Source organism: Canis lupus, chromosome 7 (assembly GCF_048164855.1).
Source record: "Canis lupus baileyi chromosome 7, mCanLup2.hap1, whole genome shotgun sequence".
In the NCBI taxonomy this organism is placed as follows: Eukaryota; Metazoa; Chordata; class Mammalia; order Carnivora; family Canidae; genus Canis; species Canis lupus.
The window spans coordinates 1,041,403-1,051,188 of record NC_132844.1 but is presented as its reverse complement, the minus strand read 5'-3'; the positions used below and the strand labels follow the sequence as shown (position 1 = coordinate 1,051,188).

At 45.9% G+C, this 9,786-nt stretch overlaps 1 long non-coding RNA gene across 1 annotated transcript; it reads left to right on the top strand.

The window, feature by feature from the left end:
• Nucleotides 1-3,173: 3,173 nt before the first annotated feature.
• LOC140636469 (uncharacterized) lies at nucleotides 3,174-6,922 on the top strand. The gene is made up of 3 exons (XR_012033650.1): nucleotides 3,174-3,624; nucleotides 5,404-5,720; nucleotides 6,600-6,922. It is a non-coding gene; the product is annotated as an uncharacterized lncRNA (long non-coding RNA).
• Nucleotides 6,923-9,786: the final 2,864 nt, after the last annotated feature.

The window sequence follows — 9,786 nt, the reverse complement described above, 5'->3', positions numbered from 1 at the left end:
AGGAGTCTACCGCCACTGCTGTCTTCCAATACCTCCAAGGAACAAAAGGGGATTTTGTAAAGCCATCCTTAATTACCGTGATGAAGTTGGATGATCTTCATTTCTCCCTCTGACATCCCCTATTGATCTTTGCACCGCTATCAAATCATTCATCTGAGCTGGCTTTCTATCAGCCTTTTGTGTGGTTTCCTCTGTCTTTCCATGCCATGCCAGTCTGGGAAAGGCAGGAACCATAAATGGCTTCCTTGGATGCTCAATCCCTAACCCTCACACAACCCTCTGCTCACAGTAGATGCTCAGTAAACGTGTGACTAAATGCAAGCTCGAAATGTGCTCTGACCACCTTAAAAGAGCTGAAGAGGGTCTATTCCTCTAACATCTCCCCTTATATGTGTAAATAGATAAACATCCACCAATAGAACTTGGAGAATTATATAATACTAGAGCTATAAAAAAAATCTTAGATATCATCTAATCATCCCAGGTCCTTCTTGGTGAAGGAAAAGAAAGCCCCCAAACCCAAAGGAACTTCTCAAGGCAGCAAGGCTCGTCTGTGGCAGAAATCATTAGAACCCAGGTCTTATTTTTTACAATCTAATACTCTCCACACTCACCATCCTATGATCCCTCTGAGCTGATTGCCACTACTGTCTCCATCCTGCTTCACTAACTGGACTCCTAACTCAAAGATGTCCATAAAAGATGCTAAGATTTCTTTCTCATTAGCATCCAGAGCTACAGCCTTATCAGGCACAAATCTTAAGCAGCTCCACCCCAAGTTCCCAAGCATCTTCAAGCTATGAGAGAAGAAAAACTTTTCTTTGATAAGCAAAAGTCTTTGAAAAAAGCTGATCATTCAGACAAAAACCCTGAGCTGGGCCTCACTGCTTGGCATCCCTTACAATGCAGCCCTTTCAATGGTGTTAACGGGGGATGTAGCGTCTTGGCTCATCACTTGTCCAGCCCCGTAGCAATTATAATCAGAGCGGTTGTTATGCCAGGGTCCATAGAGGTGGCAAATGACTCACTAAATTATTTCCTTGGGTCTAGTATGAATCTGATCAATGAGCAGAATTGAGCAGGGGGGATGTTTAGAAGGAGTATCTTGCTTAGAAGACTACTGGTCACAAAGACTATGGAAAATCTAAATGACAGGATAATGATGAGCATCTAACACTGATTCCTCAACCCTGCTCACAGAGTGGAAATTACAAGCGGACTCCTAAAAGTACCAATAGCTGGCCCACTCCACATCATTTAACTCAAAATTTCTAGGGGGCATTACCATCTTTTAAAACCTCCTCGGAGAATCCTAATATGCAGCCAGAGCCGAGAGAGCTGTTACACATTTCTGATTCCTCTATGCTGGTGCCCTAGTCCAGATGTTCTCAATGTCTTTTTTTTTTTTTTTTCAGCAGCCTGCATGCCAAAGGGCTAGGAAAGTTACTTCTTTTAGAAGAACAAAGCTGGAGGTCCCACAATCCCAGACTTCAAGATATACTAACAGATGTAGTAATCTTGTCAGTATGGTGTTGACGCAAAAATAGACACATAGATCAGTGGAACAGGACAGAGAGTCCAGGAATAAACTCACACCTATGTGGTCAATTAATCTATGGGGAAAAAAGGGGCAAAAACATATAATGGAGAAAAGACAGTCTTTCCAATAAGTGATGTTGGGGAAAGTGGACAGCTACTTACAAAAAAAAAAAGAAAGAAAGAAAAAGAAAAAGAAATTGAGCCACTTTCTTACACCAGACACAAAAATAAACTCAAAATGGATTAAAGATCTAACTATGAAATCTGAAACATAAAAATTCCAGAAGTGAGCAGAGGCAGAAAGTTCCCTGACTTTGGCCAAAGCAACATTTTTCTAGATAGGTCTCCTGAGGCAAGGGAAACAAAAGCAAAAATAAACCATTGTGACTACACCAAAATAAAAAGCTTCTGCACAGCAAAGGAAACCATCAAGGAAATGTAAAGGCAACCTACTTGATGGAAGATATTTGAAAATGATATATCTGATAAAGGGTTAATATTTAAAAAGACATGAGAACTTACACAACTTGACACCAAAGTCATCGTCATCATCATCATCCAATTTAAAAATGGGATTTTTTTTAAGATTTACATTTTACAGTTTAAATTTAAACAATTTAAAAATGTTTAAAAAACATGAATAATATTTTTCCAAAGAAGAAATACAGATGTCCAGAAGACACAAGAAAAAGTGATTAGTATCACTAATCATCACAGGAATGCAAATCAAAACCATGATGAGATATCATCTCACACAGTCAGAATGGCTAGTAACAAAAAAGAAGAAATAATGAGCGTTGGCAAAGATGTGGAGAAAAGGGACCCCTGGTGCCCCTCTGGTGGGAATGTGAATCGGTGCAATCACTGTGGAAAAGCAGTTTGGGGGTTCGTCAAAAAATTGAAAATGGGATTATCATAAGAGCCAGCAATTCCACTACTGGGTATTTACCCAAAGAAAACAAAAAAACACTAATTTGAAAACAAACAAACAAACAAAAAAGCTTAGTACAGTATTATTTGCAATAGCCAAGATATGGAAATAACCTAAATAACCAATAGATGAATGGATCCAGATGTGATACACATATGCAATAGAATATTGCACAGCCATACAAAAAAAAAAAAAAAAAAAAGAATGAGATCTTCCCATTTGCAACAGGATCCATGGATGGACCTGGAGGGTATCATAATAAGTGAAATAAACCAGACAGAGAAAGACAAATACCATATGATTTCACTTACCCTTGGAATCTAGACAAGAAAACAGATGAACGAAGAAACCAAAAGCAAAAATAGGTTCATAAATACAGAGAATAAGCTGGCGGTTGTCAGAGGGAACGGGAGAGGGAGGCAGGGTGGGTAAAATAGGTAACAGGGATTAAGAGGTGTGAACTTTCAGGTATGAAGTAGTCACAGAGATGAGAAGTACAACATATGGAATATAGTCAGTAATATTGTAAAGACGTGTACGGAACGTACTAATGTTATGTGGCGCAGAGGGCGACTCACTTAGCCCTTCCAGGGTGTGTCCTACATAGAAGCTGTGCGATCACCAGGGAACTAACATGCATTTCTTTTTTGTTGTTGTTTGTTATTAAAGTTCAATTTGCCAACATACTAGACTCAACTAGTATAGCCCCCAGGGCTCATCCCATCATTGCATTTCAACTACACTTCAATAACGGAATCTTTTTTTTTTAAATAAAGTTACCTCTTTCAGCAACAAGGGCTCCCGAAAGCATTGGTGGGAGCACAGGGGTTGTTTGTGAGGGCGATGGGAGGGGGGTGTCTTGTAGGAAAGCATGTCAGTCTCATCAGGGAGGGAGGGAGGCAAAGAAACGTGGCGCCCCTCCAACCTCCCTGATGGCCATAGACCTTCCCAAGATTTTTCTCTTCCTTCTTGGTAAAATGGAAGCAACATCTAATGCCGTCTCACCTTGCTCCAGGCTGTGGTGCAGAAAAGTATTAAATAAGCCTCCTTGTTTTTCTTGATGCCCTTTCCAGATCGAGTCCGGTCTTATTGCTTTTGGCCAAAGGCTCTTTCAGAATTTACACAGCAAAAGTCTCTGTAATCTGATCTTCCAAGTGAGTTACGGCGTGGGACTGAGCACTTAAGTATGCTAGAGAAAAGAAAATGTAGCATTCTGGAAGCAATGTTTAAAATAAATCATTATTGCCGTATCTAAAATAGCTTTAGTTCTGGTTTTCAAACAGCCATTTCAGAAAGATAACCTCTTAAATGTATTTATGTCTGTATTAGGCAAGAGACAACTAACTTTTCTGAGTGGAGTATTGATCTTGAGTAAATATGAGATGAAATCTATTTGAAAAATATCTGAAATGGAACAAGGCATATAAGTGAGGGGAAGAAAATGTATATACATAAGACCTGCTCCATGGAGCCTCCAAATGTAGGCCCATTGGCTGGAGGAAGAAATCAGCTGGTCCTAAAAGTGTGAGTTTGGGAAGAATAATGGTGTCCACAGAGGCTAAGCTCCTATGATCACTTTGGTTTTTTTTTTAATAATAAATTTATTTTTTATTGGTGTTCAATTTGCCAACATACAGAATAATACCCAGTGCTCATCCCGTCAAGTGCCCCCCTCAGTGCCCATCACCCAGTCACCCCCACCCCCCGCTCACCTCCCCTTTCCCCACCCCTAGTTTGTTTCCCAGAGTTAGGAGTCTTCCATGTCCTATGATCACTTTGATTCTCCAGCCCCACCTTTCTTGGGCTCTAGGGGAAAATGCATAAGAAAAGAATATGCCAGTCTCAAAAAAAAAAAAATAATAATAATAATAAGTTAAAATTAATCAGCACAACCATGGAAAGTGAACACGCAATTTAGGCATTCTCCTTAATAAAGTAAATCCCTGAACATTTCTCCCTCAATTATCGGTCTTCAACTATCATCTGTCATGGGTTTATGGTGATTTTAAAAGAAAAAAAATAAAGAGACATATATTTCAACTAAGAAAAAGACACACAGGGGCCCCTGGGTGGCTCAGCGGTGGAGCATCTGCCTTCGGCTCAGGGCGTGACCCTAGGGTCCTGGGATCGAGTCCCCTGTCGGGTTCCCTGCGTGGAGCCTGCTTCTCCCCCTGCCTGGTTCTCTGCCTCTCTCTCTCTCTCTGTGTCTCTCTCATGAATAAATAAATAAAATCTTTAAAAGAGAGAGAGAGAGAGAGAGAGAAAGACACACCCAAAAGTAAAAAGAAAAACGTAATTTCAATCTGATCAGATCTGCTTCATTTACCTATAGTGCTTTAAGTATTCGGAAGTTACCTTGAGGGGTGGGGAAACAACTATTAACAGCATATTTAACGTATTTAAGGCAAGGAAATGCTCCCCTTAATTCGGAAACATGTTTAGAGCATCTGTGTAGAGACAGGCAGCGTACTTTGAGTCCAGGATGCCCCTTCTGGAAGTCGATGTGGAGCGTCGCCGCCTCCGTGAGACCCCAACCCCTGTAGACCAAGTCCGCGCTCTGCGGCTCTCCCCAGCGCCCCACACTTGTCTCTCGCAGCACCTTCCACGCAGTCCCTTTGCCATTCGTTTCGGAACGGAGCAGGGTCCGTCTTCCTCAAGAACGCCAGCCTCCAAAGGGAGGTCCTGGTGCTCTGGTCCCTGACCTACCTGCCGGGAACAGTGCCTGGCACGGGAAACACGCTCGGTAAGCCTCTGTCACATCACTGAAGGAGGAAACATCAAGACTCAACTAGGAGATGGAAGGTAATGAGACCGATAAGGCAAGAAAACGGCGATAACTGGTAAGATAAGAGGAAAATGCATGGAGTGGAAGACTGTGTTTTGTTGTTGTTGTTTTAATTTTAAATCACATATCGTTGAATTGTTTCTTCCAGGAGGGACATGGGTCTGTTCTTTGCCTTTCGTTCTCCTAACAATGTCTTCTGAAGGGCAGAAGCCTTTCATTTGGACGAAGTCAGAGTCGGGGCTCAAATCCTGCCCCCTAAGCAGCTGCCGGCGTTTCCACTCACCCGAAGGCCGGGAAGTCCCTGCCAAAATCATAGTCGAGAGCCAATAATCTGAATCTGCGTCGCTGGTCGTCGTCGTCGTGCTGCCTCCTCCGGCCTAGTCTTTAAACCAGAAAGGTAGAGCAAGGTTACCCGTGAGGAGTCACGTCGGGTGCACTCCCGGGGAGCGCAGCACCCTCTCCCAGGTGGGCAGCCCGTCTCAGAAGACACTGTCCCCCCGCCGTGTTACTGACGTTCAGCTCGAGCTCTCCACGGGCTTAATGGTGATAATCCAATAAGGATACGGCTTAGAAAGGAGCTGCTACCTTTGTAGTTCTGCAGACTCCATGCGGACCATAGAAAACCTCTCCCCTGGGTGTTTGGCTAATTGCACACTGTCGTCGAGGTTAGCACGTCCCTTTGTTCTCGCAAAATCAGTTGGAATAAGCCATTAACTTTCTATTAGACCAGCATTAGGGGATTCAGTGTGCTGATCCCCGTCTGATAGAAAATTTATATGCAATAAATAATTTAACACTGAAATTTACATTACACAGAAATTTCCTGGTGTGGTATCAGGGATTAATATCTGGAACAAATTATAGGCAAAGGAAAAAAAATCATTTGTACAATATCCGTTCACCAAAGATAAGGTTTAGAAAATCACCGTTAAACCAACAGACCATAAAATGACAATAGGAACTATTAATTCAAAGAAAAAATGATCAACTCTCTTACTTAAACATTGACACAGAATTGCAAGTTACATTTGGAAAATCAGTATGTTTTTTTAGAATCGAAGAAAAGCCTTCAAAAAGGCTTTGTAAAATTCGTTTATTTAAAACCGTTTGCGCCCACCCCGTTAGCAGTTGCCGTCCTAACTTGTGAATGGGAAAAATCACTCTTAGATAAAACGAGAAACTTGGCATCAAAAATAAGCCAAAAAAAAGGCGATAATGTGTATCAGAGAAAGTACAAGAATTTCTGATGTTACTAGAAGAGTAAAGCACACGTACCTTTCTAGATTTAGGGGTAGTGTACCTATATATTTTCCTTTCATTTCAAAATATTTCCTTTCCTAATAGCCATCTTGCTAAAAACAGCATCTACAGTCGGAGACAATACGTGATCATGCAAGTGGATTCCCAGAAATGTTTTCCAATCCGTGGTTGCCGTTCGAATGAGAAAATGAGAGGAGGAAGTGCATTATTGCAACATTAAGCAATTAAGGAAATATTATCAAATTAGAGTGTCCAAAGAGTAGTAAAATTTATCATAATAAGCGTTTTCTCCCGGTCTTGTCCAAGCATCATTTATTTAACTCACGGTACTTTTCAAATGACATCAACGTAAGGGTCCTCTGAGCTTTCAGAGAGGGTGTAGACGACCCTCTCTTCTGAGCCGAGAGGTGGGGCCGGGGTCCGTCTTGCCACTCCGTGAAGATCGAGGCTGCTTGCCCAGAGCCGGCCCAATTGCTCGCCAAGTCCCAGAAGTCACTCGCCAAGCGGATCCTGGACGAGCCGCGCGTAACAGGTGGCAGCAGAGGTTGTGGCGCGGCGGCTGCGGGCCCAGAGCCCGTCACCCACGAGGAACCCAGGACCCGGTCCCGGCGTCACCCGTCCGCGGCGCGAGAGAGCCGTGGGGACGCGGCCTGCATGCATTCCCCCCTCTCCTCCTCCCAGCCCCGGAGCCTCCCAACCAAGTTGGGGGTGAGAGTCTTCGCCCTGGTGGACATCCCCGACCGCAGTGACCGCAGCACCATGGAACCCCCTGTTGTGACTGACACTGCCCTGCCTGGACCCCACCTGCGTGACACATGGCAAAGGACAGCTGAGGCCTGGCTGTGCTTCCCGTCAGTCAGCAGGGGCCATTCCCATCCCGTGGGCCTGGGCCGGGGCCTGCGCCAGGGGAAGACGGCAAAGAGCCGGTGCCGCCTGACACCTGCAAGAGAGTCAGTGGCAGGGAAATTTTGGGTGGTGTTTCTGCTTCGGTGAAATAATTGATGCATGTTTTTTTATCGTGGACAGCTGGTGTGAATACACCAGCAAGTATCGCCAAGGACGTGGGCTATCACAGGGAGCTAAAGACCTAAGAGTCGGGATGAGCGCTGGGGGTCATACTGTATGTTGGCAAATCGAACTCCAATTAATTAATTAATTAATTACTTTTTTAAGTTATTGGAAGAATAAAAAAATAAAAAGAGTAGGGAGGAAACTTTGAAATATGCGACTGGTGATAGCAATTAACATTCCTGTGGGGTGTACAGTTTGCAACGCACCTTTACCCTTCTTTTGCTGCAAAACAGTGATAAGATTATTACCCACACCACAGGATTGTGGGGAGAATTAAAGCAGTTTAAACTTGCAAAGGATCTGAAACACTACCTGCTACATACAATATTATCATGTATCATGATTTTTTTTTAAGATTTTATTTATTTATTCATGATAGAGAGAGAGAGAGAGAGAGGCAGAGACACAGGCAGAGGGAGAAGCAGGCTCCATCCAGGGAGCCCGACGTGGGACTCAATCCCGGATCTCCAGGATCACACCCCGGGCCGAAGGCAGGTACTAAACCGCCGAGTCTCCCAGGGATCCCCATGTATCATGATTTTGACGTTACTTCTGGCATTATTATTGGTTTTCATACCCCCTGTAACTGTGTGAGCCCGATGTTACATAGGCGAACACTGAAGTTTTCTGACAGATTCTGTAGGGTTTTTGATACGCCACACTATTTTGACAACAGCAATTACTATTATCATCACTAATACAGTTAGCGTTTACTTAGTGTCTTCATTAATCTAGTTATGAAGATTAAACCAACTCGTGATTTTTACGAGCTAAGGTTTTCGTACACGTCGGTCCCGTTTGCACCCTGCTGCTACGTAGTCTCATCTACGTTTTGGTAACGCAACGACTGGGGCTCCCAGACCCTAAACGGGTTTACCAAAGTCGTGAAATCTAGGGGTTGTTGGGCAGGGGTTTGAACACAAGCCACGTCCCCTAAAAAGCTTACATCCTCAACAATCCTAGCTACTGCCTCCGGGGTTATCACAACCACTCTAGGATTTGCTGGTTTTCCAAATGAGTCACCGATCGGCGCGGGGGTCAGGTGGATGGGCGTCGATGGGCGTCGATGGGCGTCGATGCACCTGCGCTCCCTCTCCAACCCCCGCCTTACAAGGAAGAGACTCCGGGGACCCCACACCAGGCTGCCCGCAGTCACTCGCCATCTTCACGATGCCAGTCCCACCGCTGGGCGTGCGGCTCGGCTGTGCTGGAGGCCGGGGTGCGGAGTGGAGCTAGTCAGCCGCCCCAAGCGGCGCCTCGGGGTCAGGCGCTGCATCCCAGCGGGGCCAGGCAAGGTGGGCCCAGACTTAGCCAAACGCCCCCAGCACACAAAATCCCCCCTTGCTGAGCATCACCCACGTGGACTTCCCCATTATGTGGTCACATCGGCCCCAAGACAACAAGCTGTACCCAGGAGCAGGGATGTAACCCCGGGGGACCAGGCAGGACCGGGTCCGGGTTGCGCAGGACCCGCTGCAGGCCGCAGCGACAACCTCAGCTTAAATGGGCTCCACACCCCCCGGCCGACTGCTGAGCAGACTGTGGGCTACAGACTGGGGCTGGAGGAAGGACCCAGAAGAGCTCTAGGGTCAGGGCCCGCCGTCGGCGTCACCTCCTCCAGTCTGCAAAGGTGGCTCTGGCGCGGGATTGAACCCCTGGCCCTCGATCTGCTGCCCCGTCACTTGATCTTCCCGTCCCAAACTGTCCCCAGATGGGAACCGGGTTCAATGAGAGACTCGTAGCTCTGGGAAAGGAACAAGGGGTGGGGGCAGGGGAGGTGGGGTGGGGGGACAGGGTGGCAGGGGGACGGGCCCTGAGGGCGGCGCTGGACGGGACGAGCACTGGGTGGGACACTGTGTGGGCAAATGCAACTCCAATAAAAATACATGTAAGTCTTAAGATCGCTCCCCCATTCGGGGTGGGTCCCGAGTCAGCAGTGAGAGACTCGCCCGCGGCCTGTCCCAGGCTCGGGTGGCGGAGCCCCCAGTGCTGCATTCGCTCATTCATTTATTTATTTTTAAATATGTATTTATTTATTTATTCAGACAGACAGAGAGAGGCAGAGACACAGGCAGAGGGAGAAGCAGGCTCCATGCAAGGAGCCCGACGTGGACTCGATCCCGGGACTCCAGGATCAGGCACTGGGCTGAAGGCGGCATTAAACCACTGAGCCACCCGGGCTGCCCCGGGGCTGCATTTA